This window comes from Rhinoderma darwinii, chromosome 13, assembly GCF_050947455.1.
Source record: "Rhinoderma darwinii isolate aRhiDar2 chromosome 13, aRhiDar2.hap1, whole genome shotgun sequence".
NCBI classification, from domain to species: domain Eukaryota; kingdom Metazoa; phylum Chordata; class Amphibia; order Anura; family Rhinodermatidae; genus Rhinoderma; species Rhinoderma darwinii.
In genome coordinates, this window is record NC_134699.1 from 61,486,862 (window position 1) to 61,506,291 (window position 19,430).

A 19,430-nucleotide genomic window follows, 5' to 3' on the forward strand; every position below is an offset into this window, starting at 1 on the left:
CCTAAATAAATATGCACTGCCCATGGTCTAGTGGCTGTGTCGTAATATACTTGGAAAATAAAAGGGATAAGAAACCAAGTCATATCTACAGTAAATGACATGTCATATCTAATAACATGCACATGCGTTTTGCATTTATTTTCTTCATAAAATTTACAGTAACAGGTATTATGTTAAGGTACCCGACGTGGGCCGTGTAAACGAGCGCCGATCAACAGGACTGAACGTTGATCGGCGCTCGTTCACTACTTTCACAAGGAGCCATTATCAGTAATGTATGGGGACGAGCGCTTGTTACTCCGATCGCTCATCGCAATACATTTCTTTCATGTCGGCAGCGCATCGCGGAGATGTGCTGCCGAAAACGATAATACTTTATGCTGCCTAAAAGATACAATCAGCCAATAAACGAGCCTGATCGGGAACAAGCGTCTTGTGAACGCTAGTTTGCCCGATAATTGGCCGGTGTAAAAGGGCCCTTGTTCCCACAATGGAAAATATCACTTAGATGTCCATCTCTATCTCCTTATGGTATGATCCTGTTCTAAAGGATATCTTAGATTATTGTTATCGGGAACATCTCAATCTCTTCAGGATTGATGAGGATTCTCATAGGCAAGCAGCAACTCAACAGTTAGTAGCAACAAATTAAAAACTGCTACATTTGGTACTTTATCGTTCCTTGAATTATGGTCCATGCACATTACTGAATTAGAAATACATAATTCCCTTGTGGTGAAAATATTTAGTATATCTCTTCACCCGAAACTGTGAACCATCAAGGTGATGTCACAAAGACTCCATGACCAAGAGGAATGTGAGCATTTGTTTACATTCATAGGTTAACAATTTTTTTTTCTGTTCCCCAATATTATTTCTGAAAACTGATTCCACCCATATTACACGACTAAATAATACTTTAAACCAGACATGACTCGTGTGACCTCTTCATCCAGGAACAGCGAGGCGCTAATTCTGCTGTAATTTAATTTTCCCCCATCTCACTGTTACCTTATACAACCGAAGAAGTGGACTGGCCGGGAGCAAGAAAAAACAACCCATAGTAACAAAGTTGAAGTATGATGAGTACACAGATAAAGTATTAATCTGATTATGGAGTACTTGGAAAACACTGCCATAAATTAGATTTTATTGAATCATCTGAATTGGTACATGGTGTCTAACATGTATTTCAAAAACATGGGGAAACCTAATAGGTCTGTCAATCCAAAATGTTTAATAAGTGTCGCCTTTGTGATCTGTGTAGGGTCTAGTAGAACAAAAATGCAGCAAGCAATGCAACTCCACATGTAGGATTCTGCAGTCACATACGCAACCCTTCTGTCTCCCAATGTCTGCCATCCGGGGAACCTATCCCTATGACCGACTTCTTTAAATTAGAACATCAATGTGTTGCTCGAATAGAGTTACATAGTTAGTACGGTTGAAAAAAAACACATGTCCATCAAGTTCAACCAAGGGATGGGAAAGGGGAAGGTAAAAATGTCTACACTTAGGAGCTAATACTTTTTTGTTCTAGGAAATTATCTTTGCCTTTTTTAAAGCCATCTACTGTCCCTGCTGTGACGGCTCCTGCGGTGACTATTCCATAGATTCACAGTTCTCACAGTAAAGAAGACTGGTCGCCTCTGCAGGTTAAACTTTTTTTTTTTTCCAGACGAAGGGAGTGCCCCCTTGTTTTTTGAGGGGGTTTTACATGGAACAGGATTTCACCATATTTTTTGTACGTGCCATTAATATATTTAGATAAATTAATCATGTCCCCCCTTAGTCGTCTTTTCTCAAGGCTAAATAGGCTTAGTTCTTTTAATCTTTCCTCATAACTTAGATTCTCCGCGCTCCCTTATTAGCTTCGTTGCTCTTCTTTGTATTTTTCATCCTTTCTATGAACTGGAGCCCAGAACTGAGCTGCATATTCTAGATGAGGCCTCACTAATGCTTTGTAAAGTGGTAATATTACATCCCTGTCCCGTGAGTCCATGCCTCTTTTAATACACGACAATATCTTGCTGGCCTTTGAAGCAGCTGATTGGCATTGTGCTGTTATTTAGTTTATGATCTACAAGTACACCCAGATCCTTCTCAACAAGTGACTCCCCCAGTGTAGCGCCCCCTAGGACATATGATGCATGCAGGTTGTTCGTACCCAGGTGCATAACTTTACATTTATCTACATTAAACTTAATTTGCCAAGTGGACGCCCAAACACTGTTTGTTTAAATCCGCTTGCAATTCATGAACATCTTCCATAGACTGAACTATATTACATAGCTTGGTGTCATCTGCAAAAATAGAAATACTGCTATTAATCCCATCCTCTATAACATTAATAAATAAGTTGAATAATAGTGGTCCCAGCACTGAACCCTGGGGTACACCACTTATAACCGGGGACCATTCAGAGTAGGAATCATTGACCACAACTCTCTGGATACGGTCCTTGAGCCAATTCTCAATCCAATTACAAACTATACGTTCTAAACCTATAATCCTTAATTTACCCATCAGACGTCTCTGAGGGACAGTGTCAAATGCCTTTGCACAAACACTATATCCACAGCGGCCCCTGTCTAGGCTTCTGTTCACCTCTTCATAAAAACAGATCAGGTTGGTTTGATAGCTTCTGTCCTTAGTAAAACCGTGCTGGCTGACACTTATAATACTATTTATTGTCACATAATTCTGTATATAATCCCTCAATAGCCCCTTAAACATTTTCCCCACGATGGATGTTAAGCTTACTGGTCTATAATTACCCGAGCCAGTCCCTTGGCACTATACCAGTCACTAGAGAATCTCTAAATATTATGAAGAGGGGGACAGAATTAACTGAACTAAGCTCCTTCAGAACTCTAGGGTGTAACCCATCTGGTCCCGGGGCCTTGTGTATGTTTATTTTATTTAATTTAGCTTGCATCACATCTCCATTCATCCAATTCAGTATATCAACTGATATATTAACAGCACTGGCACCAGCTACATCAGCTGCTCTCTCTTCTGTTGTATATACAGAGCTGAAGAACCCATTTAGTAACTCTGCCTTCTCTTGATCCCCTGTGACCAACTCCCCATTACCACTATCTAGGGGTCGTACATGTTCAGACCTTGGCTTTTTTGCATTTATATACTTGAAGAATTTTTTGGGATTTGTTTTACTATCCTTGGCCACCTGCCTTTCATTTTGTATTTTTGCTGATTTTATTACCTTTTTACAGATTTTATTAAGCTCTTTATATTTTACAAAGGCTACAGCTGTATCGTCAGATTTATATTTTTTAAATGCCCTTTTTTTGTCATGTATTGCCCTTTTTACAGAAGGTGTAAGCCATGTGGGGCTTAATTCTAGTCGTTTATACTTGTTACCTGTAGGAATACATTTTGCACTATAATTACCCAAAGTAGATTTGAAAATCTCCCATTTATCATTTGTACCATTATTTGACATTCGTTCTTCCCAGTCTATATCATGCATTGCAGCCCTCATCCTGGGGAAATTGGCCTTCTTAAAATTAAGTGGTTTTGCCCTCACAGACTGTTTGTTTTTTACAGTATATGTAAAATATAACTATATTGTGATCACTGTTACCGAGGTTTTCACGAACATTGACGTTCCCAACAAGCTCTGCATTATTAGAAATGACCAGATCCAACAGAGCGTCACCTCTAGTCGGGTCTTCCACAAACTGACCCATAAAATTTTCCTGCAACAGGTTGAGGAAATGCCTCCCCTTTGCAGTTGAAGCTGAACCATGATGCCAATTAATATCCCGGTAATTAAAATCTCCCATTATTACTACTGTACCTGTGCAGCCCGCTCCATCTGTTTATATAGCTGACATTCCATCTCCTCAGTTATATTGGGTGGGGGGTCTATAGATTACACCAAAAGTAATTTTTTCAGTGTTTACCTCCCTTTGTAACTCCACCCACAAGGTTTCAACCTCCTCACAATCTTCACCCTCTCATGTCTCATTCACACTCGCCTTCATATCACTTCTCACCTACAGACATACACCACCATCTTCATATCGCTTCTCACATACAGACATACACTACCGCCTTCATATCGCTTCTCACATACAGACATACACCACCGCCTTCATATCACTTCTCACATACAGACATATACCACCACCTTCATGTCACTTCTCACATACAGACATACACCACCGCATTCATATCGCTTCTCACATACAGACATACACCACCACCTTCATATCGCTTCTCACATACAGACATACACCACCACCTTCATATCACTTCTCACATACAGACATACACCACCGCCTTCATATCGCTTCTCACATACAGACATACACCACCACCTTCATATCGCTTCTCACATACAGACATACACCACCGCCTTCATATCACTTCTCACATACAGACATATACCACCACCTTCATATCACTTCTCACATACAGACATACACCACCGCCTTCATATCGCTTCTCACATACAGACATACACCACCGCCTTCATATCGCTTCTCACATACAGACATACACCACCGCCTTCATATCGCTTCTCACATACAGACATACACCACCGCCTTCATATCACTTCTCACATACAGACATATACCACCACCTTCATATCACTTCTCACATACAGACATACACCACCGCCTTCATATCGCTTCTCACATACAGACATACACCACCACCTTCATATCGCTTCTCACATACAGACATACACCACCGCCTTCATATCGCGACTCACATACAGACATATACCACCACCTTTCCTGTCTTTCCGAAACAGTGTAAAACCCTGTAGCTTTACAGTCCAATCATGTGAAGAGTCCAGCCATGTTTCAGCAACACCAACTATATCTATATTTTCTTCCAGTACCAAGGCCTCCAGCTCCCCCATTTTGCTTGCTAGACTTCTGAAAGTTATACTAGGGAATATCCTTTTGCATCCACTAAACAGCCCCCCAAAGTGCCAAAGTCCTCGTTTTGTGGAGTCCCCTTATTCAAAGCTGCTGACTGGTTGAGAGGGATTATTTGATACAACATGTGACTGCTCGAAGGCCCGGAAAGTCATTTGTTTTCTTCCCCCACCCCAACCTGATTGGCACATTGGCTGTTAGGTAGGTGTAATTGCTCCCACTCTATTAAAGTGTAACTTAACTTTTAAAAAACTTTTAACATGTCATAGTGACATGTTAAACGTTTTGATCGGTGGGGGTCCGAGCAGTGAGACCCCGTCTGATCACTAAAATGAAGCAGCAGAAGCATCCGGGTGACCACTGTGCTTCTAAGTTTCTAATCGGCTTTCCTCAGAGCGGTGTACAGGCTCAATTGAAAGTCTATGAGTCTATGAGTCTGTACAAAACTCGCTCTGCTTTCGTTTTAGTGATTGGTGGGGGTTTCAGTGCTCGGACCTATGACATGTCAAAAGTCTATTTCAAAGTTTAGTTACCCTTTAAGGTATTATACTGATCTCCTTATTTGAATAGGTCTGTCATAGTGACCGGTTCTCTTTAAAGGGTTTGGTTCAATTAGACAACCCCTTTTCATTTTCCCTATTAGGACATATTGATGTCATATAGAGGATTTCCCTGATTGGAACCCCTCTATAAGTCAGAGCTAACAGCCACCACAACCCAACCAATCCAAGGATTACATGGTCGGCCATTCGTTTAAATTGGCAGCCTGTAGTACTACATTTTCCCTTCAGCGGGTGCTGCGAGGTAAGTGTATGGCTAGCCGCAACTTTAGAGAGCTGCTGATATTACTTCGGTTTTAGATGCTTATCCCTTTTTCATTCTTGATGAGACATCACCTTTAAAGGGGTTGTCCACGCACGGACAGCTGATGACCTATCCCCAGGATATTATGGGTGGGGTTCCTGACACCCGGGCAACGGATGTCCATGTCGGAAGCAGAATACTCCGGTCACGAAATAGCAGCCGAGCTGCAGTACTGGAGTGCTCAAGTGATTAGGAGCAGGGCTGTATTTCTGCAGCACGGCCGCTATGCAGTAGTGGCGCCATCTGCTTCTGGCTCGGAATACGGCATACCCTTCATAACATCCAGCACCCGGAGGCAGGCAGAGCAGCTGACCAGTGTGAGGTCTGGGTGTTGGACCCCCACTATCATATACTGATGACCTATCCTGTGCATAGGTTATCAGTTGTCTGTGCGTGGACAACCCCTTTAAAGGGGCAACCCAAATCAATGAGTGGGTTGTCCCATCATGCAACAGGGTCTACTTCTGCTGCACAGATTTCAATGTATTCTACTGGAGACTAAAGTTTCTCTGTAGCTTCGGTCAGTAGTCTTATGTCTACAACATGTTGTGCGTTTACAAATTTAAACGCAACGTAATGTTACTGGAAAATGTTCATGTGTGAGTTACTAGGCCACTTTCAGGGGGCTAACCTTACACTTGTCAGCCCCTCCTTGATATCAACTGTTCAAAACATCTTGGAGCTTTCTCAGTTTCCTTGGGCCACTCATTCCCCACCCACCCGATCTCTCAACGAGGCTGGCAGATCCTTTAAATCACGTCAATTAGGTGATTATGAGCAAGACAGCTGGTCCTAAGAGGCCGTAATGGCTGCACCTGGAGATAATAGGCCCAGATAAAGGCCAGCTATTTCATCAAATAACTCCATCATTTGTCTAAACTACAAATTACATAACGTACATTGAAATGGACCCAGGAGGGAGGTATTACCAACTCTTCCCTAAAGCCGCAATGATGTTTCCTATCATCAACATCCACAATATTGTAAAGCCGGGGCAGAAGGCAGAGATATATTATTTAACCATTTCATAGTAAGTGACCCTCTAGTCTTATAGGACACTATGGTATCGGATGATATAAGAATAGTGATCTATTGAAGAACCATTATCCTGACTGTAGTTAAATATTAGTAGTGCAGAAATTGCTGATGCATTGTCATAGACTTCAGCTTATTTCTTTTCAAGGGTGTGTTCATTTTTTTTATTGCTCCAATGCATTCAAAATGATCATTGTAAAAAATGCAGCAACTTAGCAAATACTCTTAGTTAGAAATGTCCTACCGTTTTGTGTATGCAGCTCCTATGCAGACCCGAGCAAGATGTGTAATGTAATCCTGCTGTCATGTGATACTCTTTCTACTCGTTAAGGGTATATTCACACTGTGCACTTTTTTGGTGCAGTTTTAACCAGGAGTGGACTCAAAAAATTAACTATTAACTTCACCTCCCTTTATGATCCACTCCTGGTTGTGGCTTCAAAAACTGCATCAAGACTGCACTGTGTGAATAAGGCCTAAGGGGGCAGAGGGTGTAGAGTAAGGCTCCTTTTACACGGCCAGATTTCCTGAGCGCCGATCGACGAGTTCAGTTTGTCAATCGATGCTTGTTTGCTCCAATTACACGGAGCAATGATTGTAAGTATGTAGACGGAGGATCATTAACATGATCGGTCATCCCCACAAATTTTGCATCTTGACGGCAGCACATCCCCTGTTTACGCAGTGATAAGCAGCCTACAAGCGACCATTTTTTTGGCCACATAAAAGTCACGATCAGCCGACGAACAGGGGCTGATCGCTGCCATGTTTTCACAAGGCAATGATCAGAAACAAGCATTCATACGATCGCTTGTTGCCCGATCATTGGCTTGTGTAAAAGGGGCTTTAGACCTGAGTGAGAGATTGAAGTACACAAAGTGGCCCACATTTACTAAGACTGGCGTGTCTTTGTAATGGAAATACTAAGACACGTCAGTGGTTTGCACCAAATTTATTAAAAGGCACCAAATTTGCGCCTAAGTTTGGTTCATTTTACAGTATGTGAAAGGCAGAAAAACAAATCTACGTTTGACACGAGCAGGTGTAGGATTGCAAAAAAATTTGCTGTCTTAGACTTTTTAATAAATATGACTACAACTACGTATCCTTGGAGATCGCGCTCACTTTTCTGATCACTTTCCAAAGATGTAAAATGACGAGAAAAGTCGGAAATTTGACTGTAAATTTATTGCATGATGCTATTTGTGACTTTTTGGGCACAGTTTACACCAATACGTATATAGTGCATGATTGTAGTCTGTAACTGTGGAGACACATTGATCTGCATGAAGCTGAATACATAAAACGGTACAATATTTTTAATCAAGAAGATTTGAAAAGATCATATTTTATTTTAGATGCATTGAAGAAATAATAAAAAGGTTACAAAAGTCTACATACCCTTAATGTATGAGGATGAAGGCCGACTGTACGTGTTTCTGCTTGAGGAGCCAAGTCACCTCTCAAACTTTTGCATTTGACTTGGTGGGATTTCGATCTTTGGTCACATGACTATATCATGCCATTTGGGACACGTGGTCAATGTGTGATTTGGGACACTTGGGCTCTGTGCTGCAGCCATTGGATAATGTATGTGAGTTTCCTGAATTTATGGTTAATAAAATATTGAGATGAAATCTCCCAATTATTTTCCCGTACTTCTCTCTGCCATAGAAATACATTGAAAATGCTCATTCTGCAGAATGTCCCTCGAGGCCCAGGGGGTGGTGAGGACAGTGGGTGATTTTTTTTGTATTTATTTATTTTATTTTATAAATGTTCTTTATTTTAGTCGTGTTTCCTTTCAGTATTAATACAATACGATTAGCAATCAACAAAACAATTTCTGATGACCGGGAATATCAATATCACACAAAAGTCTCTCCTTATATTTAACAGGCTTTCCCACTAATAATGCCAGAGAGATGTTCCAACAGCCCTGGAGTTATATAGTGTTACAAGGTTGTAATGTTGTAAAGGGTTGTGGGGATATGGAACTTTTAGTGTATTACCGTAAAGGTCACTTGAGTACAATCTTGGCTAGAAGTACAACACGAGGGATATCGAAATATAATTATATTGTGGTAGAAGCAGAATTATATTATTTTCAGGATCTCTGTCTGTTTCCCCTCTACCCCACAGGTCTGTACTTAATTATTTCACTGCTGGCTCTGTTCTATACCTCATAAACCTAAAGCCTGCGCTATATAACATGCTTCTATATCCGTATACAAATTAGGAATTCTTAAAGAACAAGTCAACCCTGAATAATCTGGATGGATATGAGACAGATAGATATGAAATGGATAGATAGTTATGAGAGATAGATAGATATGAGATAGATAGATAGATAGATAGATAGATAGATAGATAGATAGATAGATAGATATGCGATAGATAGATATGAGATAGATAGATAGATAGATAGGAATCCAAAGAATGAGCATCAACTCCAATATTGAGGGTGAAAAAAGTGGGTACTTTATTGCCCGTGCAACGTTTCAGCTCCGTTCACTGGAGCCTTTCTCAAGCCTTGAGAAAGGCTTGAGAAAGGCTCCAGTGAACGGAGCTGAAACGTTGCACGGGCAATAAAGTACCCACTTTTTTCACCCTCAATATTGGAGTTGCTGCTCATTCTTTGGATTCCTGTGTATTTGGGACTTGGTCTGTCCCTCTGAGCTTGCACCCACACACTGCTAGTGCTGCTGGACTTTGTATATATCTAGATAGATAGATAGATAGATAGATAGATAGATAGATAGATAGATAGATAGATAGATAGATAGATAGATAGATAGATAGATAGATAGATATTAGATAGATAGATATTAGATAGATAGATATTAGATAGATAGATATTAGATAGATAGATATTAGATAGATAGATATTAGATAGATAGATATTAGATAGATAGATATTAGATAGATGATAGATAGATATTAGATAGATATTAGATAGATATTAGATAGATATTAGATAGATATGAGATAGATATGAGATAGATAGATATGAGATAGATAGATATTAGATAGATAGATATTAGATAGATAGATAGATAGATAGATAGATAGATATGCGATAGATACATGGCATACATAGAATACAGGGCCACAATTCAAGGATCAAACAGGGCCCCCTATTATGACGGCAGGTTCTTTCCATGACCATTGAAACAAATACCCCATTATTAACTAGTAATGACGTTTCTCTGTAGAAGGGAGTATGCACGGATACTGATCACCCAATAGCAAAGGAGATAGGACCAACCAGGGCTGGGGCCCCCCTTTCTTTAGGGACCCCATAACAGTTACATGGGCTTTCTCTATGGTACATACAACCTCTGCGGCTGGATAAATATGAGATTGATATCAGATCCGAGTCTTAATATGCTCGGTACCTCTCTTCATCCATGCTCTTTCTTTTGAAGAACCTGGTGATGACCCATTAAGGATTTCCAGTTCGTTTACAGAAGACTCTTTGATTGAACTTTAGAAACCCCCAAAGTCTAGCATCATGCTGGTCCAGGGGATACAGATAAAAGGATCTTACTATACAGATATCGTTTTCACATAGCCCATATTGCATTGCATACTAATACTTGGGTCAGTACCAAGTACACCAATTACACAGTACCCTTTTCCATTACATCTCTCCACCTTGGAGGCAAAGCGTATCCTACTCTGAGTTTATAATGACTCCTGTTTAAAATTGTCAGCGTCTTGGCCGGATCACAAATTGAATGAGAGAAAAGGCTATTGGTGCCAGAAACTCTTGAATTGGATACTTAAAATGTAAATTGATTACAGCTCACAGCGGGTTGATACTCCACCAAGGCAAACGACAAGGGGGATCAGAAGCCGTGCTGAGATCCCTCTGCTTGTTCTTACGTTTTTTGGGTTTATCTCATAACATCAACCAACTAAACCTCATTGGGGAACTGTCAAGAGGAGAAGATGACGGGCATGAGCATTTACTCATCAAAAGTCCCATTACATAGATGATGGTTTTTGTCCAATTTAAATTTTTGTTTTTGGATAAAAATATAATTTTTTATTATTGTTATAACTTGGTGTATTAACCTGTTTTTAGGTGAAAATGCCCCGTTTTAATGGTAAATTCTATAATGCATGGTGACTAGTGCTATATACCAATTGAGCAAGAACACCATATAAGATGCTATATGATCCCTATAGATAAGGGGGCCCACCTTCATACTATAGGACCCTTACAGATGACGGGCACGATAAGAAGAGGGGGCAGTGGACAGTGAAATGCAGAGCACTGAAAGGCCAAGAAAGGGAAGAAACAAGACAGGGGATGGAGCAATGACCATTATAGTCAAACACTTTGTAACCCACAACACTCCAGGTGGTCATTGAAGATGGTGGCCCACTTTCAAGTTTTGCTATGGAGCCCCCTTTCGGTAATATTTGGTGATTATTGTAGAAAGGGAATATGGCCAAATGGATCAAGAGATCTGTAGAAGAGGTTTGATAGGGGTCTGAAGGTTAGGGTCAAGGCTTTTGAAGGAAATGTGTAAGAGAAAGAGGTTTATGACTACCGGATGTTGGGATTAGCCCAGAAGTTATGAAATTCTGAATTAAGAATATTTCTAATCCCTCGTTTAACATGCCCAACTACAAATAAAGGTTGGACCAGTATCATTTTCACTGCAAATGGCCTGATGAAAACTTTCTTTATTGGAAAATAATTTATAATAATAGTAACAAAGGGAAAATATGAAAATGTGGTAGAGGGAAAGCTGAGAAGCAGAAAGGAACAAAAATTTGGAGGCTAAGTAGGTTTCTTAGGGAATGTGTTATAGGATATAAGAGTGGGGTATTAGGGTGGGTGCATGTCGGAGTGGTATACAAGAGAGGGGTGTAAAGTAAGGTATTAGTGCAAAAAAGAATTAAGCTGGTAGCCCACATTATCTTAAAGTGGTTGCATGAGAACAAAAATGTCTGCTTTTTTCCAAAAACAGCAGCACTCTTGTTCATGGTTTGCGGGGTCCTCTAGTGATAAGCTGTAATCTATGTGGGAACCCAGCAGTAAGTGTTTAATATCCCTGCAGCGCCTTCGCAGGGCATAAGAAGCATTACACATTTCTAATTTAAAACACTGTCCGTGTAATGCTCAAATGTGCATGGTCCTCCAGATCAAGAGATGTTCTTTGTAGCCAATCTCTCTTCTGGCCAATAGATCCTGAACAAGGACCCCTCACTCTATTAACTTAGAGTAGCCTAATAGGGTTTTCAGAAAATGGGTTTTCTTAACCAGACAACCCCTTTAAGATACAAATACAATACATACAGAATGCATTATTATGTTTCCAATTTTCATCTCCTGGTATGGAATTATATTTATGTTGCCCTCAAATTGTCTTACTCAAGGACAAACATACCATAGAGGTACTGTAGGAACTTCAATTGTAATGGGGTGTAATGAAAGGAGGTTGCCAACCTAGGTTAACCCCATTTATCTTCTCCATGAGTATGCAAAGGACGTTCTATCTCCCCACCTGTGATGGGAGAAGCAGGATTGGCACCCCGTTTACTTCTATGCCCCTGCTACGTGCCTATCTGTCTCATATATCATATCTATATATATATATACTACTGTCATTAAACTCAGCTCAACTCTCGTCCTGAATCATACTTTAAGAATAAACCTGGGCTTGTTCACGTGGTTCAGTCTGCGTCCAAGTCAAACCTGGCAGACTTCATCCCTTGTCTGGAGGTCTTCATTAAAACATACGTTAAGCCTCTTAGATACTGGCCAGGTTACAGCTCTGTAATAATGTTTCCAATGCCAGTTCTTTTTCCCGGTGTGAGATCCAACTCTACCGAAGCCAAACACCCCCTCATGCTCCGGTGTTCCATCAGACAAGCTGACTTGGAGAACATTGAAATCTTGAGTCATTCAGCTGCCGCTGCTTCTGTAATTTGGATGATAATCGGATCAATGTGCTTTCACTATATATTTCTTCGTCTGCAGTGCATTTGAACTGTATATTCTTGCATTCTGCTTTAGGGTTCTTTCCAATAATAAATCTCGTAATTAAGGCCAGTAATTTGAACGATGCCCAAGAATTGTCATTGGAAGGAGATCAACAGTAGGCTGATTACCGTTGAAGCATTGAAGATAAAGAAAATTCAGAAAACCTTGAACGATAATATTATGTTGCTTACAAAAAGGTTATTGTTATGGTCTGCGTTGTAACATCGCCAACCCCAGCTTTAGGTTTTAGCAGAGCAATAATTTCGAGGTATAAGGGTTTCATATTTATAAGACCTGAAGATCTGATAGTTTAAATTCTTGCTGTCATCAAATGACCTTCATCAGGAGTATCTATACAAGCACTTACCCATGTGAAGTTACGATTGAGATGCTTACCCCTATATATCTATACTACTGGTTATATATGCTATAAACGTCTAAACTAAATGTCAAATTATATACATACATCATATCTTTCTATAATATACATCCAAGTATACAATCTTTTCAGCTTAATAGTAAGTCCTACAGGCCAAAAAATATACCGGGGCCTCCTTGGTAGAAACTGTTACAGAGGAGACGTGAAGACTTGCATTATAGTCTATGGCCCATCTTCACCGAAGTGGCAAATACCCTTACAAAAGTATTAAAATTCTCCCCCAATGTAATTAACGTCATGGTGTGACTTAGGAGGCACCGTTTACACCAAATATAATTGGACAGTACAGAGATCTTTCTATTGATCTTGTTCACACCTAGGCCTGTAACAAGGACAAGAGGGCATTCTCCCCATCTACAGGAAAAAAGGTTTCACCATCATCACAGATGGGGATTCTTTACTGTAAGAGCAGTGATGCCATGGAACTCTCTGCCACAGGATATTGTGATGGTTTATTCATTAAGTAAGTTCAAGAAAGGCCTTAATGCCTTTCTTGAAAACATAACATTACAAGTTATGAGTAGTATATTGTGGAGATGGGACGTTCATCCAGGGATTTATTCTGATTTGTAATATTTGAGTCAGGGAGGAATTTTCCCACTAATAAGGATATTGGTATCCACCTCATTTGGGCTTTTGCCTTCCTCTGGATCAACACCGTAGGATTATAGGTGGACTTGATGGACCGGTGTCTTTTTTCAACCTTTTCAACTATGCAACGATAGTATAACTCTGCATCTTCCAGTGACTAACTAATAGGCTGGCTACTTTTACTCCCTTCAAGGGGGCTGGACACTTGTTTCATTAAGAAATCGCCACATTCTTCAACATTAATCTCCACAAAGAGGTATGGATTTTACAGGTCAGATTTCCAGGTCATGGTCCCCAAAATAGTCACCGATTGGTGGCCAGTGCGCTGTAGCGGAGTTAAGAACGCAGCCAGTTGTCCTCAGTAGATTAATAGCCAGGAAGCAGAAAGCCGGAGGATGTGGCAGAACTGAAGTCTGGAGTTGATACCAAGAGTAGAACCATACAAATGAAGCGTCAAATCCAAAGGGCGAGACAGGAGCGAAATTTAGGAACAAGGTCGAGGTCAAGATCAGAGTTAGGAACAGAATCAAAAGCAATAGGATAGGAACAATACCCAAACAAAGGATGTACCTTGATATGTAGAAATGGGATTCATGGAAGCCTCCTTGTATAATAGGCCACCAGGCTTGATGTCATCATTGGACGCCAGTCGCCATGGCAACTCGACGCGGAAGGTAGATAGGAGGAGGGAGATGCAGCATCGCTAAAGCCGGGGCAGCAGAGGAGGTGTCCAGTTGTATAGCAACCAGATTTGGCAGTAGACTGGAGTTATGACCATTCACTAGGACTCGGCACTGGAGCCACGAGCTGCCAAGCGCTTTTGGCGGTGGCCAAGCATGTGAACTACCACTCCATTCCTATGGGGCTCCCAGGAACAGTAAGGTAAGCCCATTCTCGTGATTGGCGGGGGTCCCAGCGGTCGGTCGATATTTATCACCTGTTGATAGGTAATACATTTTGATTATAAGAAAACCCCTTTAAATGGCCCCTTGAACTCTTCCTACTATTTCAACCCAGAAAATATTAAAATAAAGACAAAATATTGGGTGCCGCTTTGCAACCACAGCTGCAAACCCAGATCTCATCACCTACAAACAACGAATAAATAGTCTATTGGGAGTACTGAAGATAGGACACACTAATGCATGACGTCTAGATACTGCAAACCGCCTCCCTATTCCCTTACACTTGTCCCCACCTCCCATCCCTCTTTTCTTATGGGGACCACCATCTCCAGGGTTTCCTTTCTCTATGGAAACAGAAAGCAAAACAACATACTAAGAGTTTAAGAGAAAAGCAGTTCTTTCCATATGACTGTGGTTGTCCCTGGTCCAGTTGCGGTCTATAGAAAGCATTTGGTCAACAGCTGGTTCTTTCCATAGACAGCAGTAGAAAGAGTAAAACCTATCAAATATACTTTACAAATGTGTTTATAGTATTTCAATGATGCGTTGCATAGAAATGGCAGAGCCTTCATCTATTCATGCCTATGGCAAATATACATTTTTCAGCACCAATATGTAACCCTTTACTCATACAGTGTCTGTGGTGTTGTTTCATTTTACATTGGTAGTAGTTAAAGGGGTTGTCCGAGATTTAATGACTTTGTGTTAATCCTTGTAATTTATAAATGTAAATACATTTGTAATATACTTACATTTTCCAACTTGTCCCCGTTTGCAGATCCTGCCGTGGGGAACTTGACGGGTGACGTCATTCTCTGCACTGGCTCTGCTGCTTTGTTGAGCTTGAATTCTTTTCCGGTTTTACGACACGTCACTGGTGACGTGGTGTATATCGGCTTGTTCTGTTGTAACGCGCATGCGCGGCCCCTGCTGTTATCTCGAGAACAGCAGGGACCGCGAGAACAGAAGTGACAGCGCATGCGCGTTACGGGCTGTGAAGCAGAACAAGCCGATATACACCACGTGACAAGTGACGTGTCGTATACCCGGCAAAGTACTCAAAATCAACAACGCGGCAGAGCCAGTTCAGAGAGTGACGTCACCCGTCAAGTTCCCCACGGCAGGATCTTCCTGGTTGACATCCTGCTTGACATTGTGCAATTCAGTGTAATTCATGAATCCCATATACCCACACAATGAAATAGTTAATTTCCTGCTGAACAAGCAGAATCCCCTTCAGGGCAGAGTGCTAGCCAAGCACGGAGCAATCAGCAATTTGTGTGTCCTCAATGTAGATCCGCCGCAGAGAGATCCTCCATTGCCAGTCATTACTGTAATGAGACACTGAATGGACCAATTGACAGCGCATCATATGTAAACCTATACTAAAAACATGATACCCCCCAATGTATAAGGATGTATAGCAGGTCACAACGGCTGCCATCAAATTCAATGAAGACTTTGCCCTTAGATTGCAATGAAAATCACATATATGATGGAGGTATGTTTTACTATTAGGATGAGAAATGTCTTATTTTCTGAAACTAGATAGAAAGTTCACTTGTTTTTCGTTACCCATATATACTATATGGGAAAAAATATTGGGACACCTACACATCACACCTACAAGAGCTTTTATAACATCCCATTCTAAATCCATAGACATTAATATGGAATTGGTCCCCTATTTGCAGCTAAAACATCTTCCACTTTTCTGGGGGCTTTCTACAAGATTTTGGGGGAGAGGGCTGGGCTCACAATCCCAGTTCTAGTTCATATCAAAGGTGTTGGATGGGGTTAAGGTCAGGACTCTGTGCGGCCAGTCAAGTTCTTCGACACCAAACTCACCCAACCATCCAACCATGTCTTTATGGACCAGGTGCACTCGGGTACAGGTCATCCTGAAACAAAAAAGTGCCAAATCCCAAACTGTCCCCATAAATTGTCCAAAATGTCTTGTTATGCTGAAGCATTAAGATTTCCCTTCACTAGAACTGAAGGGACAACCCCTGATAAACAACCCCATAGCATTATCCCTCCTCCACCACCAAACTTTACAGCTGGCACAATGCAGTCAAGCAGGTAACGTTCTGGCATTCACCAGACCCAGACTCATCCATCAGACCGCCAGATAGAGAAGCGTCACTCCACAGAACATGTTTCCCCTGCTCCAGAGTCCAGTGGCGGCGGCTTTACACCACTCCACCTGCCGCTTGGCATTGTGCTTGGTGATGTAAGGCTGGCATGCAGCTTCTCGGCCATGAAAACCCATGACATAGCACCCGGGCACAGTCTTTGTGCAAATGTTAATACCAGAGGAGGTTTGGACTCTGCAGTTATGTTGTCAGCAGAGTGTTGGCGAATTTTAAGCACTATGCGCCTCAGCACTCAGCGCCGCCGCTCCGTAACTTTACGTGGTCTGCACTTCGTGGCTGAATTGCTGCGGTTCCTTCCACTTTATAATAATAATATCACTCAGTTGATGGTGGAATATCTAGGAGTGGAGAAATTTCAGGAACTGACTTGTTACACCGGTGTCGTCCTATTACAGGACCGCACTGGAATTTAGTGATCGCTTTACAACGACCCGTTCTATCACAAATGCTTGTAAAGGCGACTGTGTGGCGAGTGCTGGATTTTATATACCAGTGGCAATGGGACTGAATGAAACACCTGAATTCAATAATTAAGAGGTATCCCAATACGTTTGTCCATTTATTGTATAGAGTATAGAATAAAAACTTCCTTAACAATATACATAGGCCATGGCACTACTATAAGCTCATGAGACGGGTATTGGGGGTGAGGGTCTGGTAGTAAGCATCTCTACCTGCAAGCATTTATTCCTGTTTTTGGAATTGATGATCAGGTTGAGGTGGTGTACTGCCAGCAGGGTTGCCACCAGGTCGGTGTACAATCGGCCAAGTCGGCATTTGCTCTGCAAGGGTGGTAAAAGAAAAGTATTTTCACCGGCAGTAGCTAGTGCCAGTATTTTTGCTTACAAAATAGTAAGTGCGCAGTCAGGTCACTTCTATTTGGATTAGATACTCCTCCAGCCTTAGAACAAGTGTGAGATTGGCATCAGTCGGAGATTGCAGCGGGCAAGGGAGAGAGCCAGAGACACTCACACTTAGCATCTGCACATAGGCACACTGCCGGCCTGTGCTGCCCTGAGAATCAAGAGCGGTCGGAGGAGCATACTGACTAAGTTACAGGGAGTCGTTGTCTTTCCGTGGCTCCCAGACCTAAGTGGCATGAAGTCACATGGGGTGCATTTACATATGTTGGTTTTGTGGGGGAACAAAAACGCCACGAAACTGGCATGTTTAAATACACCCTGAACATGGCCAGTATTTTTGGGTAGAAAAGGTGGCAACTGGCAACCCTCTCTGATAGACTATATACCTCCACCCTCTGCCATAGTTGAAACAAGCCAGTGGGGGCATCTCTCTTGCAAAGAAATGCGGCAACATTATCCCTCTTGCGCCCTCTAGTGGCACCCAAGTGGCCATCTAGCACCCTTCTCTGATTTCCATAGGAAATGATTAAACAATAAGATATTGTTATTGTTTTTTTTAATGTTTGTATTGTATATTAACTGTCCAATACACATATTAACATTACACAAAATGCAGGACTTGGGGATCATAAATTAAACGGAAAGATAAATGACAGTATTGGACATAAAGGGTAATATTAGCACAATCATTGACCACCAGGTGGTGCTGTGTCTGGTCTTTCCATGTAATGTAGTTTGTCATTTATACCAGGCAGGAATGACATATACTAAACCTTAGTCATGTGTATGTCGTACATTTATTATCATCATCAGCCAGTGTTGGCTCATATCACCCAGTCTTATGTATAATGTTCCTTTGTTTGGATACTCCCAATATAATTTAGATTGGGCTTCATTTATCAACATCTTCAGAGAAAGAGTGGAGTTTGTACCCCAAAACAACCAATGAGAATGAACATTAACACCCGTTAAGTATAGAAAATTTTAGGAGAGTGAGTAACACCATTTGCCCCCCCCCCCTCCCCAGATACCATGATATCTGGCAGTGGTACGACCCTCCAATAGTGGCATCTTCTGTTAAGAAATGTTCCTTGCTGCAGACCAAAGAAAAATAGTTTTGAAATATTTCTAATGGAAAATTATTTCATTTGCCACTTACCCTAAGATAAAAAAAAACCCTAAAGCCGCTCCCCCCCTGGATATTGAAAACAAATTAACTTTGTAATATAATTACCTTTGAAATTCTTGTATAATCCCATGCCACCGACCCTCATCACTCTCCGCTGCTGTATTGTTTGCATTCTGCTGGACACGCCAATCACAATATGGGCATGTAACCATGGCGGCCAATCAGAAAACTCCTTTAAATCATTATATATATTGGAAATTAAATTCATTTTATTCATATAGATTTATTTCAATACGTTGTTCTTAGTCTCTGACCAAAATATCTGATCATTGTATTATTATTACTATTATTGTTCCTATTATTAATATTTATATTACTATTATTACTACTACTATTATTATATATATTATTATTATTACTACTATTACTATTATTATTATTACTACTATTATTATTATTATTACTATTATTATTACTACTATTATTATTATTATTACTATTATTATTACTACTATTATTACTATTATTATT